General features: G+C 35.6%; 1 long non-coding RNA gene across 1 annotated transcript; it reads right to left on the bottom strand.

Moving 5' to 3' along the window:
• Window positions 1–1,441: 1,441 nt before the first annotated feature.
• On the bottom strand, window positions 1,442–3,220 carry LOC141485948 (uncharacterized). The gene is made up of 3 exons (XR_012467550.1): window positions 2,944–3,220; window positions 2,760–2,848; window positions 1,442–2,698 (listed from the first exon to the last, which is right to left on the bottom strand). It is a non-coding gene; the product is annotated as an uncharacterized lncRNA (long non-coding RNA).
• Window positions 3,221–16,368: the final 13,148 nt, after the last annotated feature.

Genomic DNA, 16,368 nt, shown 5'->3' with positions numbered 1-16,368 from the left:
ATTTAGAGTTTCCGTAAATTGAAATTGAAGGGGTAGATCTCTCTGAAATCGAAGCCATCTTATTTTAAGCCAGCTAAAGTGATATTCGTAGTGGTTTTCTGATTGGTAATCAAATTTTCTAAATTTTTTGTGCTTAAAAACTCTTCATGTTGAATTTCAGACACTACAAACCTAGGTGCCTTTCGCTTGGAGTTTTTAATTATATCTATCCACTCATCTGGATGATAAATCATGCCATGGCGCCTGCTTTCAAACTATTATACCAAATTTGCCATCGTTAGGAAGAAAAGAATGTCCAGATACCAAAAATTTAAGATCCATGACGTTGATTTCAACTTCTGGATCTTGTACAAGTTTTAGCAGAGATAAACTCATCTTTATATTCCGATTCTGACCTGTACAAGAATCTGAATAAGCAATGACATGTTAATGATTCCCAGCAAAAAGCTTTAAATGCTTTACTAAACAAGTTACAATGTCTTGAGAACCGCGCCCACCCTATGTTTCATTCCATACGTACATGTAACCAGTATTGCTGTTGAAGGAATGTATTCCCAGATTATACAAATACAGATTTCTTTTGTAGTAAGCCACAGAAGTTGTAAGCTTAGGAAATCAAATGTTACTATCTATGGGAAAGAAAGTTTTTGGCTTTCTACTACTCCATCTGATACAAAAAAATGGATGAGAGAATCTTCCAAAGAAAGGAAGGAAGTAATCAATTTGAAAATATGTAACTCTATACATGGATGTGTAGATCATGCAAAGAAGTAACTTTCAGACACAAACTGAAAGAAAGTCCTCCTGAAACAGCTACTTTCATATAAACATTGAATTACACGAAAGAAAAAAAATCTTTCGAAACAAATACTTCTATATGAACACTGAATTATACAGAAGATACTTTTCTCTATTCAGTTTGTTTATCGAACATTTGTTGAGGAATAAGAATCAGATATCATTCACATGAGTTCTACTTTGAATGAATGGTAATAAATTGTACTCACATGGAACACTCTCACTCTAACTGGTATACACGTGTTTCGCCTTAAGACACTTGCCTTAAGGCTCTTCAGTACCAAATTGGATAACATTAAAGAAAATACACACACTTCATTCATGAATTACGATTTTGAATGTCACGGAATAAGCTTGATCTGCTTATGTCATCGATGACATCGTAATGACATTCATTCACCTATTTGATTTAATCCCAGCCATGAGGAATCTTATTTGATTTGAAAGGGATATATTTTTAGGAGTGATTAATTTTTGGGAAAGAAAGTTTTTGGCTTTCTCCTACTCCATCTGATACAAAAAATGGATGAGAGAATCTTCCAAAGAAAGGAAGGAAGTAATCAATTTGAAAATATGTAACTCTATACATGGATGTGTAGATCATGCAAAGAAGTAACTTTCAGACACAAACTTTCAGAACACAACAGTGTTCCATGTGAGTACAATTTATTACCATTCATTCAAAGTAGAACTCATGTGAATGATATCTGATTCTTATTCCTCAACAAATGTTCGATATACAAACTGAATAGAGAAAAGTATCTTCTCTGTATAATTCAGTGTTCATATAGAAGTATTTGTTTCGAAAGAATTTTTTTCTTTCGTGTAATTCAATGTTTATATGAAAGTAGCTGTTTCAGGAGGACTTTCTTTCAGTTTGTGTCTGAAAGTTACTTCTTTGCATGATCTACACATCCATGTATAGAGTTACATATTTTCAAATTGATTACTTCCTTCCTTTCTTTGGAAGATTCACTCATCCATTTTTCTGTATCAGATGGAGTAGTAGAAAGCCAAAAACTTTCTTTCCCAAAAATTAATCACTCCTAAAAATATATCCCTTTCAAATCAAATTACTATCTATGCTTCTACAGCTTTCTTTGAATCGTTTCGTAAAGATTCTCTCGCCGATTCTGCTTTCCGTAAATGCAACTCCTCTCAAGCTGAAGGATTTTTTTTGATATCTTCGTTGTCGGCACCTTTTAGTTTTAACTCTAGATCATCGCACAACTTGCAGGTGTCTTTTGGTTCAATATTGTCGGTTTGACATTCCTCTACATATAGATCATACATCTTCTTGACAGTTAGACCGCTGTTTGAATACTTTATATTTGGATTTTTAATTCTAGAATAATGGCTTTGATAAGCCGGAAATGTTTTTATACGCCTCACAATATCAGAATCGTCCAACTTTCTAGAGCCTGTAGTAGCTCTTAGCTCTTTGCAATCTGAGGCTTCTCGTTTCGAAATGCATCTGTGCAGACGGCCGTTACTTATTTTTAATGTATCAAGAAAATATTTCTTGCAAACTCTATGTGTTTCATTATTAGTCTTCAGCACATATTGAAAATGGGTATGCTTTTCTAAACGAGATCCATCTTTTGGGCGTTTTCTATTTACAGGTGAAGCTTTTACTAAACCAAAAATGTAACTATTTTGCGCCACATAATCGCCAAGCTTCCAAAATGTTTCAAACGCGTTTTGTCTTTCGGTAAATAAAAATAAATCAATACACTCCTTTCTGCAGTTGCAGTCAATGTTTTCGAATTGTTTTGCGTTTATTTTCAACCCTCTTTTAGAAATGTACTCTTTTACAGTATTTCTCAGTATTTTTTTGTATTAATTTTCCAATTTTTCTCGTTCCTCGATCGTTTTCTGCTTTTGATTTTTGCAAGGCCACCTGTAAATATTTTGAAACCTGTATAATACGTATTATTTGAGATATAAAACATTTCCCATACTTGTGGATGGTTGTGGGTCCTGCTCAACAACGTCAAATCTCTCGTCAACCCCTAACTGTTCTTCATGCGAAGATTCTGCATCTATAATACTAAAAACATGCATTAAAATCGGTTTGACAGTTTTAATACTTATCTTAGGTTATGTTAATTCAAAATTGACTTAAATTATGAAAATAAGACTTACCAGAAGATTCTCCGCTTTCGCTGGGTATATATTCAGACCCAGAGTCACTGAAATCACTAAATTCGTCCATTATAAAACTTTTATTCCACCATAAACACACAAAACGTTCTGCAACGTCCGGTTATTGCACGTAATAATGGTCTAACTCCAAAGCTGTTCCAGTATGATTCTGAATGATCAGAATGTCATCTTCAATTCTTTCAGGTTTGGAGGCCAGCTCCCCTAGATTCTGAATGTAATAGTTGTACCATTTTTATACTGAACTATAATAAATTTCAATCACAATAAGAGTAAGATAGTGCCATCTATTGACCAGAAACTGAAGTATGGAGTTAGACCACCTATATAATGACAGATCAAGATATACTGATACTCTTTAAATGACTGGCGCCAATTTTCAAATTATTGGAGTTAGACCATTATTATTCTATGTGCCTCATTTGTCGTAGTTGATGTGTTTTTTTGTTTGTTATAAATGAGATTTTTCAAGAATAAATTTTGTATATTTATTTATTCAATTCGTTGAGAGTAAATGATTTGAATGCAGTACGCCACGGATTTCAGTGAATACAAATATTTTCAATCCAAATGAACGACATTATCGACGGGAGAACTCTGGATTTCAGTAGGTAACATTCGGAAATTCGAGCTCTTAATAAAAAATGATAGTGATGATATGGTTTCGGGAAGAAACGTCGGAAAATATAGATGTTGGGATATATCAACGAATTTGCAATTATAATGACTACGAAAATGTATAAAACAATATACAGGTCCGTATTTAAAAAAATATATTGATGATGGAATTCAATCAACGAAACGTTGCATTGAAAAATGAGTTCACCCAAATCATAAAGCACATGAAATAAAGCAAAAAGTTTCCTTGTCATTTTTTCATATTATTGAAAATGGAGGTGGTATTGCAAAAAAATAAAATCTGTCATTTTCAGATTTTTCAAATATCTCAGAAACCGTTGATGATTTTATAAATCTGAAAATACCAGTGTGTTGCATCCGTAAATAGGCAACTTTTGTTCCATACAACAATCCTTGTAGGATGTACCGTTTCCAAGATAACAATAGCGGTATCAGCTAAAAAACCCTGGAACCCTGCTTTGAATCGCACGTTTTAAGGTAAGATCTCGTGGAACCTCAGCTTGCACACGTTTTGTTTTCTGAGGGTTGTCGTTCGTAGAGGTTAGCTGGTTAACGAAAAAACAGGTATTTTTTCAATATCTTAGAGGGCAAGTTATGGCAAAAAATAGCCTGAGAGTAAAATCAGGTACCATTTGTTTATGTTATTTTGCAAGTTTAAGGGTCCTCGAAGTTTTTAAAATCACCTGGGATTTATAGAATATGTATTCAAGTAACTCTTTATCATGAGACATTCACTGAACACTTTTCAAAATCGCAACACGTCTTTCGCTTCACAGAGGTATCAAAATACTGAATACAAAATTTCAGTATCGGATAGATTTGAAGTTTAAAAGTTAGCTTGTGGGTCTAGCCTAGAATTTTATATCGACCAAACGGGAAGAACCTTTTTCAAAAAAATAGAAGAACATATCAGTAGTTTCTTGAATGTGAAGACCAATGTTACATTTGCAAATCATCTTTTGATAGAGGGGCATGAGTTATTTCACGATTATGAAGTATTTATCACATTTGAAAGAAAAAGGTTCGAAACTGAATCTTTCGGAACGCTTGGAAATCAATAAATTAAAAAATTTTGAAAATTCTCTGGATGGACAAATAAAATTGAACGCTTCAGGTCTCTCAATTTTAAATATAAAAACTGTTTATTAGTTCATCATAAGGTCATTTGATGACTTAGATGAATTTCTACCTATATGTTTATACTTTTAATTTGTTCATACCTGAACTCAGGTTTCATAAGTCATTATGTAGGTAGAAAGTCATATAATTAAGTAGAATTAAATTTGTATAGCAAAATACCCTTTTCCATTTTGAAAACTGTCCAGTAAATATCTCACAATGAAATGTTATTTAAATAAGTTTATGGATTTTCATCAAGTATCGGCCAATTTCGCCACATGTCCACAGAATATATTTCAACTAGTGATTTTCAATTCCAAATCGAAAATGTTACCTTGCCGTGCTCCATCTTGAAATTTTTAATATCGATAAATATTTTCGTACTTTACTGTAATTTTAGAGAGGTAATTATTGAAGTGAAACTTTACACGCCCTCGACTTGGGAAGTAAGCTGGTGAAAGATTAACGGGTGCGTTACGAAAAGTGTGATCGGGCGAGGCGAACGCAAGTTGAGAGGAAGGTATAAGTTAGTGAAGATAGAAAGAGAGCGAGTTACGTTACGTAAATTATATTTCTCGTTCACACAAAAGGGTTTTTAAAACTTTTTATTTGAACAGAGTAACAACTAATAACTATGAAATATAAGTACTGGCTATTACAAATCAATTGCACCTATTTATATATAAATTATTGCCGACTTTGCAGATATCAGCAAAATAATTTATGTCGTCTTCGGGTCATCGAACAATATCCTGCTGATGTAAGGGGTTATCGAACTGTAACTTCTCCATCCGCTGGGGAAGTCTTGTAAGGGACGAACAAGACTGAAGATGATGCTTCGTGTTCGGGAACTGGTGGATCATCATTGGATGGTTCTTTCTTCGTTTGCCTTTTCAATCTGTAAATTACGTATAGAATGAAGATGGTGATTGAAATCTAAATGGGAGTCATCCAGAAATGGCTATTATCAGATTGTCTGGTTTCTTCTGGGATAAGTTGTAACCTCTCTTCTTCTAGGGTCAGATGTTGTAGTTTATCTAGGGGAATCTTATCTAATTTCAATGGTTTGAATTTCAGCGAGGAATTGATGTGAGCTGTCTTGATATTTGGTAAAGTGAGTGGTTCGTCTAATATGACACTTTTGGAGTTTATGAAGGCTTCGTTGTTGGTTTTGAATTCACAACCTGGTGGAAGTTTAATCAGATGCACTCCTTCCAGAACCATAACTTTCGTACTGGAACAATGTGTAGATATCTTCGTGGCCTGTGGAAATATTCCTATGTAATGGGCTTCTGACATTTCCAGAATCAGTGTTGCATTCATCGAAACTGGAACGTGTTCATATCTTGCTTCCTCATCTGTTATTTCCAACATCTGGGTAACACAGTCAGGGGATCTGCCAGTATCTTGGAGGAAATTTTCTTGGCAAAGTTAATCCAGGCCAATTCGTTCACAAGGTGAATTTAGGTATTGGTAGAGGTAGGGACTGACTGTTAGGTAAGGAGTTGGTGGAATGATTATTGTCGAATTTTGGGTAGGAATGGGAAATAAATGGAAGTAGGTGAATGTATCAGGGAATATTAAGGGAACATGAAGGATGAATACGATTTTATGATCCGTGTGGTAGGCGTCTATTTTGATGACGTCGTAGTATTTATGGATGTCGTCCTCCTGGTTATAGAGTAACTGGTTTTCTGAGTGGTAGGTGAGCAGTATCCTTACGATCCAACTCAAATCTTCGCTTTTGAGGACGCTGTTATGGACTGTATTGATCCTTGCCAGGGATACTGCCATTTCTAAGTCATTCAGTGTTTGTAAAATAACTTGAAGTATCAGGTTGATTTGATCCAATACGTTTCTGATTTCTCAAGATTCTGCACATGCTGGGGTAGAGTTCTTCATCTTCGAACATCAAAACGTATTTCTTTCCCGGACTGATATATTCTTTGAAAAAGTTGAAAACATTTTCGTCCATATTGTCGTTTCCCAACTGAGCATGGTATCTTCTTTTGTTCGGGAATATTTCTTCTATCACCGTTCTTGCTGGGTTATAGCTTACTCGTTTGAAGATGACTTGGTTATTGAAGATATTGAGAGGTTTCTCTGATATTGGTATTTCTAATATTGGACTTTCTCTGGCTGTATGGTTGGTGATGCCACTAGTATCTTCGTCTGGGGTAACTTCCGGGTTCAGGTTCACGCATTCCTTGTCTCCTTCGGTTGGGGATTCATTCTGAATTTCTTGTTCTTGCGGTATGGGGTCCTTATCTTCAGGAAAATGATGATGAAAGCAATGTTTAAACAGATCGTTGATGATGTCATCTGCAGACTCAAGAACTTCTGATGGAGGATGGTTGAATAGAGATGCCTTGTCGTCGTCGTAGTTTGCTTCATGGAGCTCCTTTGTATGTATCTCTATTCTGATGAGCGCATCGGCGTTGGTATTGCTTGTGCCTTTTATGTAGAATACTTCGTAGTCATAATCTTCTAGCTTTAGGTGCCATCGGACCAGTTTTGAGTTTGGATCCTTCAAGGAGAAGAGCCACTGGAGGGGGCTGTGATCTGACAGAATTTTGAATTTTCTGCCGAAAAGATACGGTCGGAAATATTTGGTGGCCCAAACTATTGCTAGCATTTCCTTTTCAATGGTAGAGTACTTCATTTCAGTTTCGTTCAGGGTCCTGGATGCATAAGCTATTGGCTTGTCTTTTCCTATGGGTCCTTGGACAGAACGGCTCCTATGGCGAAATTGCTGGCATCTGTGGTCAGATTAAAGGGTTTTGTGAAGTCCGGATACTGTAGTAGTGGTTCATTGGTAAGCAGGTTTTTACAAGATTGAACACATTTTAGGAATTCTGGCGTATGCTCTATACGGGCATCTTTCTTGAGACAGGAGGTTAACGGTTTGGTAATCTTGGCGAAGTCCTTGATGAACTTCCTGTAGTACCCTAGGAGTCCTAGGAATCCTCTGATCTCTTTGACAGTTCGAGGTACAGGATAGTCCATGATTGCTTTGATTTTTGCTGGGTTTGGTTTTATCCCCTTTGGAGTGACGATGTGTCCTAGAAAGCTGACTTCTTCTTTCAGGTATTCGCACTTGTCTACTTGTATTTTGAAACTAGTTTCTCGTAGACGTTGGAAAACTTTTGTGAGGTTGACCATATGCTCCTGCAGAGATGTAGAGAAGATGATTATGTCATCCATATAAACCAAGCAGATAGTCCCTTGTAGAACCTTTAGGACATTCTCCATAACCCTTTGAAAGGTCGCCGGAGCATTTTTCAGTCCAAACGGCATACGCAGGTACTCGTAGTGTCCGTTTTCGAGGTTGAATGCGGTCTTAGGGATGTCCTCCTCTGCCATCTCTATTTGGTGGAATCCGTTTGCCAAATCCAGGGTAGTGAAATATTGACACCTTCCCAGTTTGTCGAGGATGTCAGAAATGTTCGGAATAGGGTAGCGGTTGTCTATTGTCTTCTCGTTGACTTTGCGGAAATCCACAACGATACGCCATTTTGCTTTTCCAGAGGCGTCCAGTTTTTTTGGAACGACCCAAATCGGTGAGGACCAGGGAGAGTTATTTGCTTCTTGACTCCTTCCTTGTGTACATACGGATATCGGTATGATTTTGTGTAGACTGGGATTTCGTGTCTGGTTTTTATATGGTGTTTGACCTGATTGGTGAATGTGAGTGAGGAATCTGGATGGTGAAAAATATCAGCATATCTTCCGCATAATTTTCTGATATGCATCTCCTCTTCTGGATTCAGGTGGTCTGTTCTGATTAGATCATCCATGTTGTTGATTGGGTCTCTGTTTCCTGATGGGATTATGTCAGCAGAATAGATATGATACTCTTGAAGATTTATTGGGCTGCTGCGTACTGGTTCGACTAGAACGATTTGGAGTTTATCTGGACTGAAGTTGACAATTTCCGTCCAGGCTAGATGATCACGGGCATCAGTGAGAGCTTCACGGATGTAAGCGCTTTGCAGTTCCTGTCTTGGTATCATGATAGTTCCATTCTTCTCCTTCACCGGTAGTCGTACTTGGGTCACGCTGTCTGGCTCCAATTGAATAGAGTAGAACTGGGTCTTATTGGTTTCGTAGTACTGGATTGGGAGAGAGGAGTATTCGGTTAAAAGGGAGGATTCAGGAAAGTTCAGTTCAGCTTTGAGAAATTTCAGGTTGTCGAGTCCAATGAGGCCATCAAAAGTTTTGTGGAATTTGAAGAGGTAGAATTTCAGAATGCCGTTTGAGTTGAACTCAGGAAATATGGGAATTTCTGCACTGTAATCTTGAGAATAGTTTTGAAAAATGGAAGTGACGACGAATGGATCTTTTTTGATGCAATCTTTGTAATATTGGAAAGCTAATTCAGGATTGAGAAAGGATTTTGTTTATCCGGTGTCAATGAGGAGTTTGAGGGGAGGATTTGCAATGGTTATATAAGGAAGTTCTCTCTTATCGTCGAATGTATGCAGTTCCACTATATTTATTGGTTTTGTCCTGGATCCAATGGAAAATTTACATCTAGTTCCTGTTGGTCTTCCTGAACCTGGAATTCTTCAGTTGGTTCTTGATTGGGATAAGAGCAGGTGTCTTCAATGTAATAAGGGTTTGCTTCATATCCAAAGTCTTCGTCATGTTGCTCAATGTTGAACATGGGAGCTGGATTGAAATTTGGTCTTGCCTGAGGTTGGGTTCTCATGCTCCTCGTTGGTGCTCCATAAGTATTTCTGGTACTGATGCTCATTGGTGGTGGTTCTTGTCCGTTCTGCCTGTTTGGTTGATTCTGTCCAAAACGTTGTGGTTGGACTGAAGGCCACATCTGTCTCTGTTGAGTATTTGGTTGCCAATGTGGTCTGAAGGTCGGTTGTTGAAATTGTGGTTGGAGTCCCATTGCCTGATGAGGTTGTTGTTGTCCGGGTCGTTGAAAGTGTTGCATGGGTTGGTACATCCGCTGTGTTATTGATTTTTGGGCATATTGGTGATTTGCAGTTCTTTGCTGGGTCTGGAGTGGTTTCTTGGAGGCTTGTGGGGGTCCAAACGTCCTTTGTAGATAACTGATATTGTTTTCTTCTTGGATGTACTGCATTGCTGTTGCCAAGTCTATTGGTTTCATTGCTCTTATGGTGGATCCCATGGGCTCTCGTAGTCCGGCTAGGAATTTTGTTAGAGCTTGTTGTTGGAAAAAGCTTTTCTTGCTGATTTTTATCGTATCATCGGCGGTGTGTAGTTCGATATAGTTTGATATTGTGTTTAAAAGTCCCATGACTTTTTCGTAAAAACGTTGTGGTGTTTCGTTCTGGTCTTGTCGCAGGTTTACCAAATCTCTTGTTGAAGAATTTTCATTCCGTTGGTCGCCGAAGTTTTGGATTAGAGTTCCTTTGATGCTGTTCCACTCACTACATGCATAAACTGAGATGACGTCTTTGTCTCTGCCTCGTAGCTTGTTGAGTAGTCCTTGTATCAATATATGGTTCTGAAAACAACCGGGGTCTTGAGCATTCCAATATTCGTTCAGAATCATTGTTGATACGTTGATGAACTGGTATAATTCATTTGGCCTTCCATCGTATTCGTATTGTTTGAGGAATAATGGATGGGCGAGAATTGGTATTTGAAGGTGAATTTGGTAAAACTAAGGTAGAGGGACGTAAAATATTATTTGCAATTGATGAAGTTGAGTTCATTTGTGCTTACAGGACGATGATGGCTCGTTGCATATTCTGTCACCAAAAACCTATTTCTATGTAGATATTCCTTGACGGACGATAGTGAAGAGGTATTCTTGTCTACGGCCGGAATTTTTCCTGGAGTACTTGCTTCTCGGTGGAACTTGGTTCGGGAGAATAGTAGATAAACGTTTGAGAACGACGAGGATCTTCTAAGGACTCTTCCACTATCCTATCGACTGCGCCAATTATATTTCTCGTTCACACAAAAGGGTTTTTAAAACTTTTTATTTGAACAGAGTAACAACTAATAACTATGAAATATAAGTACTGGCTATTACAAATCAATTGCACCTATTTATATATAAATTATTGCCGACTTTGCAGTCAGCAAAATAATTGATGTCGTCTTCGGGTCATCGAACAGTTTCCTGCTGATGTAAGGGGTTATCGAACTGTAACTCGTATATTACTGTAGGGGCAAGAGAGACAGGTGCGAGCAAATATTTACGGTTGAGTAGGCTCTGAAGAATTAGGGGAAATTATCATACTTTGCCAATTATTTTAGCAGGAGATTTCAATGTTATTTTAACGTCCGGAGATGGACAACTTTTGGTAACCTACAAGATAAATTAGAACTGCAAATGAATAACAACCGAAATGAGCCTACCACAAGAGATGAAACAACAATCGATGCAGGTTTCTCTAGATACCTTTCTAATTTTCATTCGAAAATATATGTATCTTGTTTCTCATACCTTAAGCCTATTATCTTGGTCTAACACAGTACAGTGATGTATCCGATATTGAAAATAAAGAAAATAATGAATAAAAATAAAAAATCAATTCAAAAATGTTAATCTATCAATGAACACCCATAATAAATTCAAATATTGGTAGAAAATTAATATGTGCGTATATACATACATGTGTATATTATACATATATCCATACTGAAACAACTTATGAGGATCATGTGACAAAAAAAGATGAAGATAACTCTTCACCAAAAAAATTAAAAATATTCTGGCAGAGAACATTGAAAAATTCGATACTCGAGAACTACAAAAGTCCCATAAAATACGTGGGGTGATTCTGATAACTTCTTGTAGATTGTTTCCTCCTGAAAATTATTTTATTGGTTTAATAATTAAATTTATCATGAGAAATTTAAGTTTGAAAAAGACATACTGTAATATAGCAAATGTACATCGATTTTAATAATAAACAAACCACAAAAATTTAGCCAAATTGGTATCGATGGGAAAACAAAGTAACATTCATTTGGCAAAATCAACAACTAATCAAGTAAGACTTTACTCGTTTCTTAGTACCCACAATTATTTAGAAAAATTCTGTCTGTAGGAAAATAATTAATTGGTGATTCAAAATGATATTTTGTTGAACAATGGTTTATAAATGTTCATTTCGAAATGTGAAAGGAAAATTCGAAAACTTCAAGATTGAAATATTAGGGTCATTTGTGCATAGAAGAAATACAAGAAAATAGAAGAAAACAAGATGAAAAAATGAAAAATGGCAGATAACACTTCTTATGTTCTTTTGCCACTTATATTTGTAACTATCGTAGCTATCTCATTTTCCATGATGACATCCTATCATGCGTAGTAGAAAGAAAAATATAGAATTACATAAAAAAACGTTGGCAATTAGTTGCCAACGTTATATTATGTACTTTTACATTCGATTCGGTATAATACACACTTGATGTGAATTTCATTACATGATACTTTATATTTATATGCTCATTAAATTCGTACCTAATGCTTGTAAGGGTATGAAATTACACAAAAAATGTAAATTCACAAATAAAATTTCTATATAGAGAACATTTTCAATTTTTAAATTTCAGAAGTGAGTTCCAGTTTGATATGTAATTCCTCTTCCACCTTCTGATGTTCCACTCAACCCCAAAATAATTAAATTTTCATAACTTCAATTGAATGTCCATATCTTGGATGAATTGCATTTCATCAGTTCGGACTTCCATTGTCTAATAACTCTAATATGATATATATTGATTTGAAATCCCTGAAAGAATCTTTAAAAAAAATAAAAAGGTTAGCTGAAAAAACAATTTCTTTAAAAAAAACTGTATGCTATACAAGCAACAACCAAAAAAAACAAAAAAATTGAACTATTAACACGAGCTGAAAAAATTAAAAAATTATTAACAAGAAAAAAAAAGTAAAAATATAAAATTGAAAGATTCCAAACCAAGTTATTTACCGGTTGTTGCTTGTATGTTATTTTATTGTAATTTCAGTTTTTTGCTTGATAAAATTATTTTTTCAGCTAATCTTTTGAATTTTTTCAATTTTTTCCACAGATTCTTTCAGGGATTTCAAATCAATTTATATCATATTAGACAATGGAAGTCCGAACTGATGAAATACACCACGAAACATTCTCAACCACCTTCAAACAAACGTTGGATGAATTGATTCCTACTTCTACCAGAATGAGATTCAAGATGAACATGTGATTAAAAAAATCAGCGGGGCCTTCATTCACATTGTTTGATAATATTGAAATATTCAACTAGTTCATAATAGTTATGAGTAAATCTAGAAAAACCTCACCAAATCTGTTACTTCTAGTAGGTGAGGCAATGTAAATATTGAATTGTATTTGAGAATTTTTTATATCCCTATCAAATTTCAATTTTTGTCCATTACTGTTCAATAATGAAATCATTGGGGCACTAACATTTTCATCATGGAATAAAAAACTGGTATATATATATATATATATACATAGATATAGATTATTATCGAGTGCGTATGATACACATCAAAAGGGGAAAATTCGCGGACAGAACACTCAAGAAATATGGAGGCAAACCGCGGACACGTGTTTCTGGCTATTGGCCTCATCATATATATATATATATATATATATATATATATATATATATATATATAGTAGTGTTTACTCTCAATATATTCATTTATTTTTGAGAAACATTTTGATTTTATATCTAGTATGATAAATATGATCATAATAATTATTATTTTCATCATTTTTAACAAGTTGAATTATTATTCCGTGAACAAATAAACAACATCAAATGTTTTATATTTTTTTATGAAGAAAATCAAATAGATCCGATCATATTGAGTTTAACTTTCTTTTTATGTAGAATTAATGTGAACACTTGTGTGAATAGTCGAATCATTAACATTATTTAATTAAATTATTTCATGAATTATCTTTGAGGTTAGTGGAATTGAAAATCATCGTCTTATAGTTCATTAATCATTTTAATGATATGAAAAAAGACACTCAATAGTTTACTCATTTATCTTAGTAATTTCTGACAGGGAATGATGCAAATAATATATAAAATAAGAAAAATTATTATTTTGAGTTTTTCTAGAATTGTTAATTCTGAAAAAGGCTTGACATAACAAGTCAGCATAGAATGAGTTCGAAACAAAGAATATTTCACGTCAATATTACATTTTTGTTTATTTTGTTCATGAGGTTTATTATTCTTTTTGAGCCAGCCCTAGTTGAGAATATGTTTACAGAGATACTTTGAATTTAAAGTAAAGTAAAGAAAAAATAACACTCAGAATGCGTCAATGGAAGTAATGAATCCACGTTGGCTCATCGTTTCTTTTTCGTGGAACACGAAAAATTTGTTGTTTTCTTCATTACCTGAAACAGTTAGGAGATTACTAATACTGAGCCTGTGATAAATGTTTAGAGTTTAGATGATCAAATGTTCAGTGTTACAGGTTCGGACTTGTCTTGTGTTGTTGAGTGTTGACAGATTTGAAAACTATGAAGAATTTGAATAACATATAGAAATATTATGAATACTAATAATAATAATACTGAAAATAACAGGATCCAAAAATACGGAAGAGCTAGATGAGAAAAAATGATTACCAAAAATGAGAAAAGAATAAGAAAATGGTATGAAATTTAAACAAAAATGAGAACGCTAATTTGTAAAGGAAACGAATTATTGTGACCAGAAATGAAAATTAAATAATCAATGGGTTTATCAATAATTGGTCTGATTTCTATGTATTATGTAAAATTTATATTTATGGTCATCATCATGGCATCTTCATTTTCATCAGGTTGGAAATTTTTTCCCTTACCCTTTCAACTGAGATTCGTTAGATCGTCAGGAGGACGAATGGTTCATAACGTAAGGTGTTTTGGTGGCGACATAAAGGTCAATGACCTCTATGCCGCTCTGGCCTTGTGTACCCCTTCCTGACTGGGAAATTTGGTGAACAAACTGTTCATTTTAACAGACGTCGTGGAGCCTTTACTAAACCGAGCGACGGAGCCTTCTGAATCGAGTGGGGTCGTCTATAGTGTAATCTACAGCTTTCCTAACGAATAGGTTATCATTAGTTTCCGTTGACTCGAAAACTCTCTGATTCCTCGACTGAATGGACTGCCGTATGGTTAACAGCTTCAAATCTCTGCGGATGGCTTAATTCCGCACGAACCATGGAGCATTCACCAGCATCCAGAGAATTGTTTTGCAACCTTTCCAAAATGGAGAGGTTTGACGGGGCAGTTTGTCCCCAATTACCTGAAGCATACATGATGGCAGGCTTGAACATCGTGTTGTATAGTAAAATTTAATTTTTAAGATTGAGTTTTGAATTTCTATTGACCAGAGGATAGAGTTTAGCTATCCTCATCTGCACTCTGCTCTTGATATATAAATGTAATTTGCCCAGGTGAGTCGGCGGTCTACCCAAAGACCTAGGTATACTTGACTCGCGTTTGCCATTCGATCTCCCTACCTGAAATCGTGACCGTTGCGTCTGGAGAAACTTTACGTCTCCCCAAGTCTATCGCTTGAGTTTTTGCTGGATTCACTCAAATCTTCCAGTCAAGGTACCAGCGTTCGAGGTCGTCCAATGCGCTCTGCATGTAGACGACCGCCAACGCCCGACCCATGGAAGAAGCGAGGAGTGCCGTATCGTCGGCATAAAGGGAAACCTTCACGTGATCGAACCTCGGAAGGTCGCTCACTTCAGGGCTGTACAGTGGTGGAGACAGCACAGCTCCCTGAGGCACTCCAGCTTCGATTTTCCTGCCGGGAGACAGGGTTTCTTCAACTCGGAACTAAAATGTTCTGCCTTTCAGAAAGGACCCAATCCTCCGGACCAGACCCCGAGGCAAATCGAAATCGTGCCAGACTCGGTTGGAGGTTTTCGAAATATCCAGGAGGACGAGATGGATTTTCTTCCTGTTGTTCAGCTCTGAAATGGAATTTTCGACCAGTCTCAGGGCCTGCAGCTCGGTGGAGTGTGCCCTCCTGAAGCTGAATTGTTCGTCAGGCAGAACATTTCGGTCTTCAACTTCTTCTGTTGGCCTTTGCAGCACAACACGTTCAGCCAACTTAGCCGTTGAGCAAAGCAGACTAATCGGACGATGATTCTGGGGAAACAGCTGGATCTGGCCCTGTTTCGGAATCATGACAACTACGACATGCCTCCATCTATATTTATTATGTGTTGTTATGTGTGCTCCCCAACCTTGTCTAATAAAAACAAATTTTTTCTTTGGCATATTCCAATTAATGAAAATATGTTTAATAATCAATCGTATTCTTCTTATCTTCTCCAAATATAAAAAAATGGAAATTTTTGGTGTTTTCCTAGATACACATAATTTTTTATGTTTGATAATAAAGTTCATAAAATATCAGTGAATATATACCATTATGAAATATGTAGTTATTGTGCCATTTCAAACCATTTTTTTCATTGTGTAGTAACGGCTAAATCCATCAATATATTATAAGATGAAAAAAATCAATATTTTCCAACCTGGCTATCAAATTTAACATAACGAAAACACATATTGTGAAATGAAAAAAATAACAACTGAATTTTTCTTTCGAAAAACTGACTGTTAAATTTGAAATTACGAAAACATTTATTGTGAAATATTAAAAAAAATAGCAACT

The sequence above is a fragment of the Leptinotarsa decemlineata genome, unplaced genomic scaffold (assembly GCF_025532065.1).
Source record: "Leptinotarsa decemlineata unplaced genomic scaffold, Ldec_3_MD MMD2_tig00026340_RagTag_RagTag, whole genome shotgun sequence".
Classification (NCBI taxonomy): Eukaryota; Metazoa; Arthropoda; class Insecta; order Coleoptera; family Chrysomelidae; genus Leptinotarsa; species Leptinotarsa decemlineata.
This window is presented reverse-complemented; position numbering and strand designations above follow the sequence as displayed.